Genomic DNA, 15,915 nt, shown 5'->3' with positions numbered 1-15,915 from the left:
AGACTGGTGTTCAGAAGTGCCCTAGGTGAGAGCAAGGGGCAACTCAGACAAGGACTGAAAGTTATCTGTCATAAGGAAGAAAAGGCTTTTTGCTGCTGTCCAGTTTCTTTGCCTTGCTGAAGTCAGGAAATCAGGATTTGGGGGGAGGATCCCATTTGAATCCTATCTGAGGTAAAGATGGGACACACACAGCGATGTGGGCCATGGATAAATGCCTGGTATGGGTATTTCCCCAGACTAGCCCTCATGTACAGTTCAGTTTGACCACTGATTGCCTTGTTATTCTTTTTTATTAGGCTCTTTTGGAGGGAGACTTTAGCTGCACACCAACATGCCTACCACGTACTCTCCACTGGCAGGCCATAAACATGCTGGCTTTTGGAGTGGGGACTGGCAGCACCTTCCCTTTGTAGGGCCTTGGGTGTTGCCAGTGAATTAATCAAAAGAAGTCACTTTACAGCCTCCAATAAGCAGTTTCAGCCAGGCTGCCTCCACCAAGCACATGTTAACTTAGTGCCCTACCCCAGTAGTGACCTCATGTGCTTTCAACTTGATGTTATGTCTGTAATATTCAGCCACTGAAGGCTGTGAATCCAAGTTTAGGGTCATACTCTCCTGTGATCTTTTGCTGGGGTGCACCAAAGGCTTTCTGTTGGTCTGTGCCTGTAGTAGGTGTAGACCAATACCCATCTTTTACTAATACCTCAGCTGCTGGCGATGGGAACTGCCTTCACAGGACTTCTTCCTGTTCTAGACTTCTGCTTTTCATCTGCAGCTCAACTGTGCAAACACATTCAGAACACAGGTGGTGGACTTTAACAATTCTATTCCTGGAAGGGATTTATAAATTTAAAGCAAAGCAAAAGAAGAATGATTCTGTCAAGCCCTTCACTTCACAGACAGGCCAACGGATCCGTTTGCAGCCCGTGCCTGCGCTCCCCAACACTTGGTCTGTACCCTGACTCGAGCTGTATTGTTGTACTGAGTTCCTTCCTCCCTTTAAGATGTGTAACGTTTCTGATTTCTTTACTAGATAAAGGAGACACAGAAGTGTTTGTGATGTCAGTGCCTACAGCAGGGAAATAACCTCTCTGGTGCCGCTGGGGTGTGTGTGGAATGAAGTGACCTGATTCCAGCCTTTACCTTCCCCTCACAAACTCGAAGCTTAATGTTCTGGTGTCTGCAAATGAAAAATGATGTTTTTAACAACTGAAAATACTGGTAGCTGAAGCCAATCTGACAGGTGCTGGAAGTCAGCTTGGAGGGGAAGGTGTTGAGCTGGGTTAAAAACCAAACCCCAAGCCCTTCCAAAGAACAATAAAGCAACTTTTACGTGCTCTCTGTATAACTTTGCATTCTTCCCCTTAGTTTGACTCTGGTTTATAATGTACTAATTATCATCTATATGACTCTGCAGCCTTAATTGAGGGGGGGGAAAAAACATGTAGTGGGAAGTGCAGAGTGTCAGCCAGTGTAGGCAGAAGAGGGGGAGTGTGATTGTGACCCATGTCCAGGAGGCACAAAGCGTGGTTCAGCACTTGAACGTAGTGCAATAAAGTTCTTGCAGTAAAACATCGTCCCTCTGGCTCTTGATGAATTTATTGCAGCTCATTATTGTTAAATGCTCTTCTTCAGTTGGATTTGTAAAGGCCTTTGGATGAGTTTGTCTGTGGCCCTTGTGTTACTGATCACTGGGTGCTACAGGGCTTGGATGTGCTGGTGGGAAAGGCCGGGAAGAGGGAGCGGGTGCTGCCGCCAGGAACAGTCCTCTTCAATTCCCTCTTTGAAAACGTGTCAGCTTACCTTTAAACAAACACAGCAACCCCCCCAAACAAACAACAGCTCTGAACTTTCCCAAGAACTGTCAGAGATCTGTTGCAAAACTTGCTGTGGTGCCCTGGAGAAAACTGGACACGGTGCCACCTGGCAGAGCCTGAGCAGGGTTATTGTTCTGGGGGAACGACGGGGGAGTTTCCAGAGTGCTGGAGCCCCAGCAGTTCCCCTTCCTTGGTAGCAGAATTTGTCACTGTGTTGATCTGTAGAATGTATTTAAATAATACTGAGGTGCTGTTTTCTGGGCTTCACAGATAAGAGCCCAATCAGCTTTGCTTTGCTGCCATCAAAGGAAAACGTGACTTGCAGGTGGTGTCGTGTTTCTAGGATTTATCAGATTTTTCCCACTGGTGTACTGGAGCAAATTTTGAGTCCCTGTTGGCAAGGAGATAATAACCCCACTTGGACTGTGAGACTGTGAAGTTCCAGCTCCTCTTTTCTACTTGTACAGGTTTTGTGTGTTTTTTGTTTCTAACACTCAGCTCTTGCTTTGTTTGTTTTGCAAAGTTTCTGCCCCTTTGGTTACTCTGCATAGAAGTGAAATGTTCTGCCAGTCTGTGGCTACCCAGCATAAAACACGACACAAATGGCACTGGAGCTGAGCTGTTCCTGTACCAGTTGTGTCTTGTGTTAGGAGGGGTTTTTTCCCCACTAACATCTCGGAGGCTTCAGCTGCTGATGCTTTTACTGGAGATAACACTTAATCACATGCATATTTATATCATTCAAGATGCTACTTTTGGAGCAATTAAGAAGGATAAGCAGAGCTGAGTGACTCTGCATGAGGGAAGGAACTGCAGGAGTCATGGCTGGTGCTTCTGTAATGGTGTACTTCAGAAAATGATAAAGGTTTCACTCCTGAACTTGCAGATCACTTTCAGAGAGCATTTTAAACATGTGTTTCTTGGGGTAGGGGAAGAACAGCTTCTTGAAGGAAACTTAAGGTTACTACCAAGCCTGTTGTCTCTCTAAATTTGAGTAGTGTCTCTGCTGCAGACAACAGTCACGTGCTAGAGATGGCCAGAGCCTGGGCTCTGCGCTGTGACGTTCCCGTACAGAGATGGGATGATTCTTGGGCAAAGGCACTTGGAGCACACTGTGATCTGCAGCTGAGCTCTGAAGTGAGTTACCAGGCTGTGGTTAATAGACTGCCATGGATTTGGAGAGGTGTGAAGTTGGGGGTATTGGATAGCACAGCTCTCCTGTGGAAAGGGAGATGTCAGGGATGACTGTCTGGAGCTGTGTTTATGTCTGGTCAAGACCCGAAGGGACATAACAGCTCATGCTGTTCACAGGTGTGTCACAGCTTTCCTTGTAGGCTGTCCAAGGGCAGTGTGGACATCCTTACCTTGATAAACTTGTGTTAAATATTTTTCCCAAACCTTTGATTTGGAGCTAAGTCTTGGGACCTTCCCTTGGTCTGGTTTCTACTCGTTCCATCAGAGTTTAAGTCGCCGTCATCAGTGAACGAAGTGACGTAAGTGAAGTCTTCACGTTTTTCATGCCATATAATCAGTCCAGATCCTGCTGCTGCTGCCTGCTGGGACATCAGGGAGAAAACTGGGCTGTCTCACAGCTACAGGCTGACAAAGTTGTTGATGGGAGCTTCCCTTCCTGGGCTTTTGTACTTCTCTTTGGGCCTCTGAACAGATGCAGATGTGGTTGGGAGCAGGTACCTGAGTGCTTTGTGGGGGTAGTGGTGTGGCTGGCAAGGAGCTTTCCTCTTGAAGAAACAACTGTGGGTGAGATTTAGAGGCTGCTAGAGAATCTCCTTTCTTTTGGCAGTGGCTGTATTGATACTGGCAGGATAGCTAGAATTTGAGGTGGCTATGTCTCTGCCCTTTCTTACAGGGCTTAACTCTGTAGATGGAGCTGACCGAGGGACACCAGAGCCAAAGCCAGAGGAAAATCCCTGATCCAAATCCTCGGGTGGATTAGAAGAGCTCAAGAGGAGAAGAACACCCAGGTAAGGAATTGCTTCTTGTCTGTAAGCACCAGGCAATAAGGTGACTCCTTCAGGGCTGGGGGAGTGTGGCCCCAGGAGGTGGGGCATCCTCCGTGGTTCCTGCAGTGCTTTGCTGGAAGCAGGGCTGGATGCTGGTGGCTGGAGTCCTTTACTGAGAGGCTTCTCTCGCTGACAAGCACCCTGAGGGGATGCACATGCAGGGAGCTGGAGGATGGGATGTTGTGAAGGGGAGGCTGGGGCTGTCAACATCTGCCGTGTTCTGCAGAGAACGGAGAGCACAGCGTGAGCCCCTGGCTCAAGTAATAATCAGAGAGCCCTTGGGTTGTCTTTGGCAAGGCCATGCATGTGGAGCTGGTGACCTTCCTGGGCTACTGTTTTGTTTCTGTGTTTGATTGTCCTTGTTCCCCAGAGGGCTGTCAGGATCATGAGCTGCCTGGGTGGCACGGGCTTGCTGAGCTGGTTATTCCAATTGACTAGACCGAGTGCTTTGGGGTACCTTGTGCTGCAGATAATTCTCTGTGCAGGCTGCCTCTTGTGCTGCTGTGTGATTTAATGCCATTTCAATTTCAAACTCCCAGCACTGAAAGGGAAGGAAGGGGCCCATTGCATGGGCTGTAAATGGCCTTAGGACTGAACCAAGGAAATGTTCTCGGTGCAAAAGGCAGCAGGAGCCATCAGCCTGGCGCCCAGTGGGCTTGGGGGGAGATGTTAAAATAGCAGCAGCTTGTTGACATGTAACCCTCACTGCTGCTCAGCCCTGCTGCCTGTGAGCTTGAAGTGCTAGGAGTGCAGGCAGAGCCTCCTGCTTGTTTGAGGACTACGATGGGATCGATATGTTCCTGCAGAACTCTTCAGTCCCATCCTTTGGCAGGGAGGGGAGCGTCTGTCTCGCTGGAAGAGCTTTGACTGGGCCTAATAATGATGCATGCTGCTTTGTTGGTTGTTTCTGTTGCTTGGGGGCTCTAAGGGCATCAGTGGGATTCCTGCTGTGGGATCTGGCAAAGAGGAGATGAAATGATGCAGATTTGCTGGACTCCCTGGGGATGGAGGGGCTGGCTGGTGCTTCAGAGGAGTCAGCTGGGGCGCATGGTACCACACAGCACCTGCTGTGTGACCCCAAATAGCTCCTGGGGATAGAAGCCAGAGACTTCTTCTCTTTCCTCTTCCCTACACACCACCAAAACCAAGAGGAAGGGTAACAAAATGTTGTGAGGAAGAACTGCATCACGCACAGCTTCACGATCATCACGACTTGCCCAACTGTTCCTTCAGCTCCTGCAGCACTGCTTGCTGCGTGGGGCTGGGGCCTCTGCTCACACACAGGCTGTGGGGCTGCTCCTCCTCTCAGCACGCTAACTCCTGCCAGCTTTGCAAGTGGGATGCAGAGCCAGGCCTGGTGTTCCAGTGGTGGAGTGGGGCAAGGGGAAAAAAAAAGGGATCTATGTAAAAAGGAAAAGAAAATGTTGTCAAGGAAACTGCTCTGCCAGGAGCAGCGTGAGCAGTGAGGCACCAAGCAAAGTCTCCCCACAGCAGAGCTGCGTGCACAGGGCAGGCTCCACAAACGTAATTGAGACAGCAGGAATTCAGTGCTAACTACAAAGCCTTGTTTTGATTGCTGTGTGGACTCCATCCCAACCTGCTGTAGTTAGGCTTTGTACTTTCCTTTAATGAGCCAGTCTTGCTTTCCTTTTCTGTAAAGCCAGCCACAAATTTTAAGTAGGAGAAAAAGGGGTCAGGAGGAAGGTGACAGAAATTACAGCAGACTTGCTTGTGGTAGCAGGGTCCTTCCTGCAAGGATAATTACTTAAAGCAAGAGGAATGCTCTGCATCTCAGTTAACTCCTCTGCAGCCTGCATCAGATCCATTACTGGATGCCTCCCGCTTGACATTTGCGTCTTTGTCCTTAATGATGACAGTAAATTTAAACACCCCAGGAGGGCTGTGAGTAGCTGCCAAGGCTCAGGATGCTGCTGCTGCTGCTGCTAGGGCTCCTTTAGCATCACCCCACGGGTGAGGCTGCTGGAGCTGTTTTGCCCAGGAGTGATGAGAGAGCTGGTGTCTCCCACTCACTGCCATGGTGGGTGAAGCTGCTCTCGCAAGAGCCAGATGTGACGCTGATACCGGCGGTTGCTTCCTGGTTACTAGGTAATAGCACTGTCCCAGGTGAATCCTTCGTGCCTGCAAAGGTAATTTGTCATATGGCTTTCCTGTTTGTGTTCTGCTAAGCTGAATCCAAGCCTCCCATTTATTTCAGGGCCTCTGTAAGAAATCCAAACGGGGCTGCCAAAGGGCAGAGGAATTAAACTGTTTGCCTTTGCTTGGAAATTGCTTGAAATTCATTCTGGTGCTGGCAGAGCTGGGGCTGCTGGTGCTGGCTGGGATGGGAGGCAGGTCTGAGCACTGTGCTGCACCTCTCTGCCTTCCCCTGCCCTGGAGCTGTGTGATAGCTGATACACAACCCGAGTCCCCGTGGCTTCTTGAAGTGCAGACGTGCATTAACCTCCTCGAGGAGTGAAGTCCAAGGCAGCTTTGCTGAGCTGCCCTCCCCTCCTGACCCCCATTGCTACCCAGGGTCCTGCTGTCGTGCCCTGAGCTGGGTGGTCTGCAGGGGACCTGGTGTGCAGCCCACTGGGGATTCAGCCCTGGGATGCCACAGTGCCAGTGGAACAATAACAAAGCTTGGTTGTGAATCTGGGCTGTTGCAGCTCCTAAACAAAGCATCTCTCTAAGCCAGGCCTGTGGGGCTGGGAGGCGAAATGCCATCTTTCCTCCAGCTCATGTTTATGTATGTGTGCTCTGTACACTTCCATTCTCACACCTGTTTGATGATAATGGCTGTTTGGGGTAGAGCAGCTGCTAAAGTGGCACACTGGGTGGATCACATCAGCTGCTAAAGTGGCACACTGGGTGGATCACATCAGCAGGTGACATTTTTCACTGGGTTTATCAGTGAGAACAAGCTGGGCCTGCAATAAACTGGCTGCTCCTTCCTTTGCTGGAGGACAAAGCTGCCATTATTCAGGGGCAGAAGAAAGAGAAACCCCAGGAGATGAGCTGAGTGTGTGTGTGATATCCCTGTTCTGACTGTGTGCAGGCATTAATGCAAGAACTCAAGGTCAAAGGCTACCCAGCTCTGAGAGCTGGAGGCAGAAGGGGCCTCCAGAAGGGAGAATGGTTTATTTCTTTATCTCATGGAGTCCTGTATCAATTACCCATGGCATCTGACAGCCTAGGAAGGGAATAGCTTTTCTGCTCCAAAGAGAGGGTTTTGCATGTGCTGTTTGTTTGCTGGCCAGTGGGTTTAAACTCTGCACAGCTCTTGAGGCAGGAGGCTACAAACAGACACACGGTGCAGCCTGTGAGGGGGGGAAACCCAAAGGGCAACAGCTTTCCTTTCAGTCTCCAGCGCTTCTTCCCTGGTTCATCAGGCAAATGGTGCTGATGATGTGAATTAGGGAAATGTGCTGTGCTCTGGGCTAGAGGGACTGCTGAGAAATTGAAGAAGAAATTGCCAGTGCTGTGTGGCAGGGAATTGTGGCAGGGCTAAAGACAAAAATCAGATCAGCTCAGGTATGGAGGGATTGGAAAAGTAATTTTGTTGAGCTTTTACAAGGAACTGCTGCCTGCCTGTGTGTGCTGCTGTACCATGGCAGGCTGCTGTCACCAGGCTCCTGTCACCAGGCTCCTGTCACCAGGCTCCTGTCACCAGGCTGCTGCCCAGCTGCCTCTGAGCCACTGGAGTTTCCAGTCTGCAGAGCAGTGCTGCGTCCTCCAAAGAGGATGCTCATGGAGTGATGCCTCTGCACTTCCCTTGGGATGAATCTTGATAAGACCCTGCTCAGCTCAGTCTTAACAAGCCAATGCTGTGGCAAAACCTCTCCTCAGCAGGAATGCTCCAGGAGCTCCAACAGCAACAGCATTTGTGCTGAGCAGAGCAAGTGCTGAGCGTTCATCCCGGCCTTGGACCCCATCGCCTGCTGTGGAAAGGGGAGAGAGGATCCCGTGGGATACACGTGGGGCTGGGCATCAGCACAGGCATCCTGCTGCACAGCTTGCACTTTCTCTCACACCCAACCAGGGCTCTGCTCACTCAGCAACTTGCCAGGCCAGCTTTCCCTCTGGCAGCAGTTCTTGCCAGTTCCATCTTGGTCCTCAAACAGGGGGAGGCTGCAGAAGCTGGCCCTGAGCAGCAGAGGCTCCAAGGGGTACCCAGCAGTTCCCAGGGTCCTGGCCTCTCTGACATTGCAGGAGGCTTGTTTCCACCTTCAGATCAGTTGTAATCAGCTTCTTGTTTTGGGAAAAAGCCCCATGTTGTGTTGTGTGTTGGCCTCAGCTGTGAATTGATCAGAGGAAGCTGTAGCAGGAAAGCAATGCCTCTCAACTAGGCAGCAGCGAGCAGGCTGGTGGTTCTGCCTGCAGCCCTATGTGTGCTGCTCACCTCAGCACATCACAGCACCAGCAGCACTCCAGCACATGCCAGCCCTGCCTGCTCCCTGCACCCTCCCCTGACACCTCCTGCCCCTTCCAGCTCTTGCTGGAAACCTCTTGCATTTCCACTGCCCGAGTTGTGTGGCAGGTGAACCGGTGCTAAGTGGGACTGGCTTCTTTGGAGGATGGTGTTTGACAGCAGCTGATCACGCAGCACAGGATGTCAGAGCTTCCTTCAGTCCATCTTCTCCTCCTGACACCTCTTCAGGAATTATTATCTGGTTGTGTTTCAAATGTGCTTTGTGACTTGGAGCCTGGCAGCTCCCTGGAGAGGGGCCTCTTCCCTCCTGTGTGCTGTGTCCTTAAGGCAAAGCAGCTGGCTGCCCTGTCCCTTTTTGCTGGGGTGATTTGCAGCTAGCCCTGCAGTGCCCTTGCTCTCTGACTGCTGGGGCTGTCCTTCAGCCAGTTAGCAATATTTTTTTCATGATGGGAATAAATGTAACATCTCAGAGATCAGTCTTCTATTGAAAATGCAATAATACAGAAAGCAATTGCTCTTTGAGTCAGCCTTTGAGGGCTGCTGACTGCTGCCTGCAGGGCTGAATGCGGCAGGGGAGCATCCTCCTAATTGATGAGCGCTCTCTGCTGTCCCTGACACCAATATCTGATCGATATGTGCTAGAGATGAAGCAGTGTTAAATCTGTACCTTCTTGGGACCTCCCATCAGAAGTGGAAGAAATATTTGCAGCCTTGTGAAGTGCTTTCCTGGCTGGAGCCTGGCAGATGCCTGCACGGAGCTCTGCTGCCTCCTCAGTCCTGTCCCGTCACCGTGTTCCCGTTGTACCTCTGTGCTTCACAAACCCTGCAGCAGAAGCTCGAGTCTCCCTCAGGTTTGCTGTGCAGCTGAGGCAGAAGAGGATGAGAATGGCTCTGAGAGCTGGAGGCTGGGAGAAGGTGTCCTGCTCGCCTGGAGCCCAGCGCTGCCTCTCTGTGAGAAAAGGGTCATAAAACACCAGGGGTGTTGATTTAATGTGTGTTTTGCATTTGGTGTGAGACAAAGAAGGGATTTTAGATGGATGCCTTGGCAGAGTTCAGGCAGGACATTATTCTTGTTCCCTTGACAAAGATTTCTCAAGGGCAACCACTTAGTGATGCTGAGGACAGTGACCTTCTAACTCTGCACCGTAACGTCTCGACGTGCAGCCCTCGGGCTCTGCACAGGTTGTGCTCAGGAGGAGCTGTGGCCCAACACTGAGCACAGCCCTGGAGCTGCAGCCTCCCCAGGGGACAAGCCCTGCCCTGCTCCTGCTGCCACCCCACTGCAGAGCACGGCCAGTTGAGGGCTGCCTGTCACAGAGCTTTCCAAACACAGACTTTGGCTGCTGAAGTGGCACCAGCTCATTCCTGTGTTGCTGAGATCATCCCAGGGCAGCCCCTGAGCCCAACGTCCCTGCTGCTAGAGGAGAGGTTTTGGAGGCTGCCTTCTGCTGTCACCAGGGTGCTGTCTGTCTACCTGCAGGACCTGATCTTTGTAAGCCTCCCTCGCTAGCCACGGGAGGCGTGTTGCAGATCAGAAGGTGTTTGAACCCAGCTGCCTTTGTTGCCCTTACACTTGGAGTGTGGTTGGAGATCTGATCCCTGCCCAGCCTGCCGAGTGCCAGCCCAGCCTGGCAGCATCCTGCAGCTACACTGTGTGATTCCCAGTGACATAGATGCTATTCCTGGTTCAGCTGCAGCCTGACTTGCCCATCTGCTGTCTGCCTCACACAGTCTGAATGCTGTCCCAGAGGGGGACAGGACACACTTGCCACCTGGCTGAACATGACAGGTCCAGGCCACCGAGGCCTTTAGATGTCCCACAGTGGGATGACTTTGCTAAGAGGAGGGAGATGGCTGTTGGCTTGGCAGAGCCCTGGGTGGGTTCCTGGCCAAAAAGAGCGTGTCCACAAGGAACTTCCCTTGACTGTGGTCCAAAATATCAAACTGAGCGGCTTGTGGGCACAGACTCCTTTGGTTTTGGTGCCAGTTACATCTTTCAATGTTCAGCTGAGCTGTTGCCATCTGGTAGAGCACCTGCCTTTGCCTTGCCAGGAGGGGAGAGCAGATCCCCGTGCTGGGGTAGCCTGGGGTTTGTCCCTGCAGCACTGGGAGAGACAGGGCCTGAGTCATCCCAGGGAGGGAAGGGGATCACGAGAAGTGACTGGCAGGAGCTGGGGCTGCCTCCTGCACGTGCTGCCACCTCAGCCTGTGTTGCTGTGTCCTGCTGGAGTGGCTCCTGCTCCAGCCCAGATGGAGCTGCACGTGCCTGGGCTGGAGGAGCCAGGGACAGGGAGTGAGCTGCTGCTTCCCTGCTCTGCTCCCTGTCCTCTCACTGCTGGCACAGGTCTGATGGGGAGCAGCTGAGGGAATGGGGGTGTTCAGCCTGGATGAGACTGATGGGAGACAGGAGCAACTCTGCAACTCCCTGACAGGGGGTTGTAGTGAGGTGGTCAGTCTCTTCTCCCCACTAATGAGGGCTGGCAGCTGTGTCACCCTGACGTGCCTGTGACCAGGCTGTGAGCCCCCTCCAGCCCTGGCACCTACACCCTGAGCTTGCCATGAACCTGAGGCAGAAACACAACCACCCTTCCTGAAGCTTGGGCTGTGCCTGGGGAGGCCAGGCTGCCTGCCCCTGTGCTGGAGCACAGGCTGCTTTGCAGCCAGCCTGCAAAACTCCACGGGGGTGAAACCTGAGGGGTTTGTGTTGCTCTCCTGCTTTCCCAGGGAGGGCTCTTTGCTGAGCCAGGGGCTGCAGAAATGGCATTTTCAGGCTACTGCCCATTGCTGGGAATCTCCTGGGAGACAGGAGCCCAAGTCCCCTGTGTTGCTGTGCTGCAGCCCTGATTTCTCTGTGCTCCTGCTTCCCAACTGACTCTTAAAAACCTGTTAAAAACGCTGGAGCTTGTCTCAAGTCGCATCATTGTACTGAGGGAACAGGCCGGGATGCGTCAGCCTGCCAGCTGATGGGAACAGCTTCTGGAGAGCTTTTGATGTGAGGAGGATTGGCCTGTGTAGGAGGGGTCCTTGGCACTGCAACACAGAGCTGGGGGGGGGAAAAAACCCCACCAAATCTGCCACTTGTTTAGCTGTTTCCTACCCAGTTTTCTCACATTCCTACAACTGACTCACAAACCTGCTGCTCTGCATTTCTGAGCCTCAGGGCTCCTGTGTGTCCTGCAGCCTCTGCACTGCTGAGGAGCACTGGGAGGGCTCAGCACAGGGGGCTCAGCACCTTCCAGGATTAGTCAGAGGGACCCCCAGGTTTGTTTCTTCCTTGGAGGTGGCTGATTGCCGTTTGATTGGCGACAGTTGGTGCCTTTCCTGAGCGCCTGGGAAGCGGCCAGAGGAGCTTTGTTCCAGGATGCTGCTCTCTGTGGTTTACCCCAGGGCTTGGGTGAGTTGTTAATGGGGATGCAGTTGCTGCCCTGGCTGAGTGTGTGCATTAAACTCCCTCAGCCGTGGCAGAAAATATGCTTTGAAGGCTGGCCTGGGTAATCCATAAACACAGAGGCAGCTTCAGCAGGGGCACGAACAAATCCCTGACTTTTTGCATCAGCAGGCAGAAAACAGAATTTCATCCAAGGTTTTATTCAATAGAGAAACTGATAATAAACCTCCCTCCTCCAGCCAGCCCATTGCCATGGCAACCAGCGTGCCAGGGCGGGTGCAGGGATGGGTGCAGAGTGTCCCTGTGGGGAGGGTGCTGCGTGAAACGGCTTCATCGAGGCAGAGAGGGAGCGTAGCAGCAGTGGGACACGTGTAGGGACTCACCCCTGCCATGGCTCCCTCCCAGAATCACAGAGTGCTGGGGTGAGCAGGGCCCTGCAGAGCTGCTGCAGCCCCAGCCCCTTCTCCAGCAGCTTCCCCTGGCTCAGGGGGCACAGGAACGTGTCCAGGGGGGTTGGAAACCTCCTGAGGAGCCTCCACACCCTCCCTGGGCAGCCTGGGCCAGGGCTCCCTCACCTCAGCACCAAAGGAGTTCCAGTAGGACTTCTCGTGTTCCAGTTTATGTCCTTTACCCCTGATCCTGTCACTCACCAGAAAGTGTGTCCCCCCCCATCCTCCTGACACCCCCCTCAGGGGTTGATCAGCATTGATAACTTCCCTCCCTCAGCCTTCTCCAGGCTGAACAGCCCCAGGGCTCAGCCTTTCCTCCTCAGGTTCTCCAGTTTGCTGCTGAGGAGCTGAGAATGCAGAGTGCCAGTGCTGCAGGAGGGAGCAGGGAGGTGGCAGGTAGTGGTGTGCACTGGGGGACAGGTTTCCATCCCCAGCTGCTCAGTCACACTCTGCATTCCCTCTGCTTCCCAGAGGACAGACAGCTGTCAAGGGCTCAGCAGCAGTGGAGCTTTGGCCTGGGCACATCTCCACTGTGAGCAGCTCAGGACTAAAGCATCAGCATTGAATGTGGCTTGAGCAGGGGATGAGACCCCTGTGAGCACAGCAGTGAGGCTGCAGCCTCTCCCTTTTCTGTGCAGAAGGGAAGAGGATCCTGGGTCTGTCAGCCACATGGATGGAAGCCACCTGCAGTTTGGGGTGTTTGGGCTGGGTTTTTTCCTGCCCCCAGGAAGAACAGGCTTTGAGGTCAGAGGAAGCACTTCACAGTCTTATCCCCACAAACAAGAGCAGACACCTGACTCCAGGGTGCCAAGAGCATCGGGCACTTGCTGAGATGTGGGTTCAGATCCTTCCTGTGAAGGAGACCTGTTGCTCCTGGCTGGCTGGAGACTGACACCATGAAATAGCCACCTGATGAGAGACAGACTTGCCCTGTAACACAGGGAAGAGGTTTAGGAGCAGCTTTCTTCCCAGGGAAGGGCTGTGAGGGAAGCAGCAGGAGGTGGAAGGCTGCCAGCCTGGACCTGCCTGCCCTGCCCAGGGACGTGGGCACAGCAGGGATTGCAGCAGGACTGAGCCAGGTCCTTGAGGCTGGCTGGGAGGGGAGGCAGCTTCTCTCTGGCCCTTGCTTTTTGCAGTCTTTCTGCACGTTCAACCCCTCTGGTTTCTCCTCCAGAGCCTGATGATTGCAAGAGCCTGGGGGGGGGCTGGAAGTCTTGTCTGTGCCTGTCAGCTGCCTGCTCAAGCGCTTCGTACCCCCAGGAGCAGAGAGTGGCTGCAGGAGCTCGTCCTTCAGCACGGAAAGTAAAAGCCTGAAGTGGAGCAGGGCTGAATTCTTTCCTTGCAGGTGGAGGCTGTAGCTCTCCCCCTCTCCTGGGGCCACGATGATGAATGTGGCAGTCATTATTTCATAGCCTGCAGGCCTCCTTGTGACAGCCCTCATCCCTGTGCCTCGTGTCCTCCTTGGTCATCTGCTTTGGAGAGGGAATCTTTGTGTGTCCCCCCATGTGTGTGTGCTGGGGAAAGCGCTTTGCAGAGCCCTTGTTTCTCCTCCTGCAGAGGCTCTGTCGTTCAGCCAGAGGCAGGAGGGACAGCAGATGGTGACCTGTTTTTGCCAGTGAAAGAATGAGGCTGGAAAGGCACCGTTGAAGTGAGGACAAGGGGGAAGAGGCTGCCTGGCAGGGCCTTGGAGAAGCAGCTGGAGCTGACCCCGCTGTGAGGCTCGAGCTCTGCCTGTCCCACGCTTGGGAGGAAGATGTGCCCGTGGTGAGGTGATGGCTGCAAACACACCTCTGTGGCCCTTGGGTTTTAACCCACATTTAGAAGATGCAGTGTGATAGGATGGGAAGGAGTTGTCCATCTTGTGTGTGCTCTCCAGTTATTCACACCAAGATCTCCAGGAGGAGTGACCCCCCTGGACAGAGCCCACTGCTCATCAGCCTGACCCCTGGTAAAGATTCACCCCAAGCAGGAAGGACGAGGGTGTTTTTCCCCTTTGTTTTCCTGTGTGCAGTTCACTATTGCAAGATGATTCACTGTTATGCACATAAACATATGCTTCTTCTTGGAGTGTTGCTAATTTCTTGGCTCCAGCAGCTTCTTCTGGGAGTTTGGCCACGTTTGGTTCCCGTGGAGTGAACAGCGTCGGTAGTGCCTGTTGCTCTGTGTGGGGTTGGGCTAAGGGGGGACTGTGGGCTGGAGCTTGGGCCCTGCTCAGCATTCATCTCCTGCCTTGGAGACAGCTTAATTGCTGGCAGGTTTGTGCTGGAGCAGAAGGTGCCTGAAGCAGAGCGGGTTGCCCCTAGCAGGAGAGCTCAGAAGCCAGCCCAGAGGCAGAGCTGGGAGGAGCTGCCTGAGTTACCCTGGGAGGGGTGGGCTGGTTTTTGAAGCGTTTTTGGGGCACTTTGTCCCTTGCAGTGACATGATCCACAGCAGCAAATGGTTGTCACACCCCAATGGGGACTAGAAAGCAAGCAGAGAAGGGGTTTGGAGGCAGATAAACGAGCCCTTTGCCTCACAGGGGTTTGTCCAAACCTCTCCAAAGTCTCCTGTACATCAGGAGGTTTCCAGCTGGTGGCTCCTACATGAGATGGAGGATGCCCCTGATCCCACACAGGGCAATGCCCCACATGAGCAGTGGGGCACAGGGGCAGCCCCCCACACCACCACAGCCCAGCAGCTGGGGAGCCTCATGGTAGAGCTGCCCAGGAGATCCCAGCTCGGCTGCAACCAGCCTGCCAAGGGCTGGCCCTGGGTATGACAAGGGTGTGCTGTGCACCAGGCAGCTATTTAGGAGGTGTTAATGGGAGGGAGAGTGTGTTTCCAGGCTGCAGGAAGCAGTAAAAATGGGCTGGAATGGTCTGATGCAAAACATGAATGCACAGAGAGACGCCGGGAGCGGAGGCTGAGTGCAGCAGTAATTGGGACAGGGCACCCAGGGAGGCAGATGAGTCACTTGGAGATTAGGTAAATCTGAGCAGGATTATTCTGTTATAAGGGAAAATCCTGCTGATGTTGGACCTCAGCAGCTTGGGAAGTCACCTTGAAAGGGGTCCCTTCCAAGGCATTGACCTCAGGAAAGGGCGTTCTGGTGTAACGTGGATCTGGGTGCAAATCCGTGGCTAGTTCTGGCTACACTGACCACCCCTCTGGAAAAGGGCTTCAGTCCCCTTTGCAGCCAGCCTGGCAGGGCAGGTGGCACAGCAGACAGGCCAGCAGTGCCCTGGGGATGGAGGGCAGGAGTCTGAGCAGCCTGGCTGCTCTCTGCTGCTCCCGTACCGAGTCGTGCTGCTCTGAGCAGTCGGCTGTGGGAAGGCTGAGGTGATTGTGCAGGAGAAACACCACCAGCAGCCACTGATGGTGGAAGTGAGACCACCCTGGGCACGTGGCACTCGAGGGCACCTCCTGTCCCTGGTGACCAAGGTGCTGTGACCCCCCCATGCTGGAGGATCCCTTCTCCAGGGGGGTCAGTCCTGGGCTCGGAGCAGGGGAGCTGTGGTGGCAAAGGTGGGCAATGCCAGCTCAGAGAGACAACGTGGACTGGTTTTGTTATCTGGGTAGGATTCCCTGGTGCCAGGGAAGCTGGCTGCTGCCACAGCCCAGTCTATAATCCTTCTGGTTGAAATATTAACTTTCAGAGCATGAAATGGTTATTAATCAGGCAGCAGCCTCTGGGCACACAGCCCTGTGAGGCAATGGCTCTGAGATGTGAGAGCTGCTCTTCCCTGGCAAGCACTCAGGATCCTCAGCTCCTTTTGATGACCATGCACGGGGAAGAAGGGGCCAGCTGGATGAGGAAGGTGTGTGTGAAGGG

General features: G+C 53.4%; 1 protein-coding gene across 2 annotated transcripts in view; it reads left to right on the top strand.

Moving 5' to 3' along the window:
- Positions 1-3,691: 3,691 nt before the first annotated feature.
- The window catches only part of ADGRB2 (adhesion G protein-coupled receptor B2), a 104,032-nt gene continuing 91,808 nt past the window's right edge, over positions 3,692-15,915 (top strand). The window contains exon 1 of one of the 2 annotated variants that reach the window (XM_062014358.1): positions 3,692-3,799. The gene's annotated coding sequence lies outside the window, so the exon portion shown is untranslated. The remainder of the gene's footprint in view (positions 3,800-15,915) is intronic. The other variant, XM_062014359.1, reaches the window with a different exon arrangement.

The sequence above is a fragment of the Colius striatus genome, chromosome 24, assembly GCF_028858725.1.
Source record: "Colius striatus isolate bColStr4 chromosome 24, bColStr4.1.hap1, whole genome shotgun sequence".
Taxonomy (NCBI): domain Eukaryota; kingdom Metazoa; phylum Chordata; class Aves; order Coliiformes; family Coliidae; genus Colius; species Colius striatus.
Note: the sequence above shows the minus strand (reverse complement) of the source record. Positions and strands in the feature narration are given on the sequence as shown.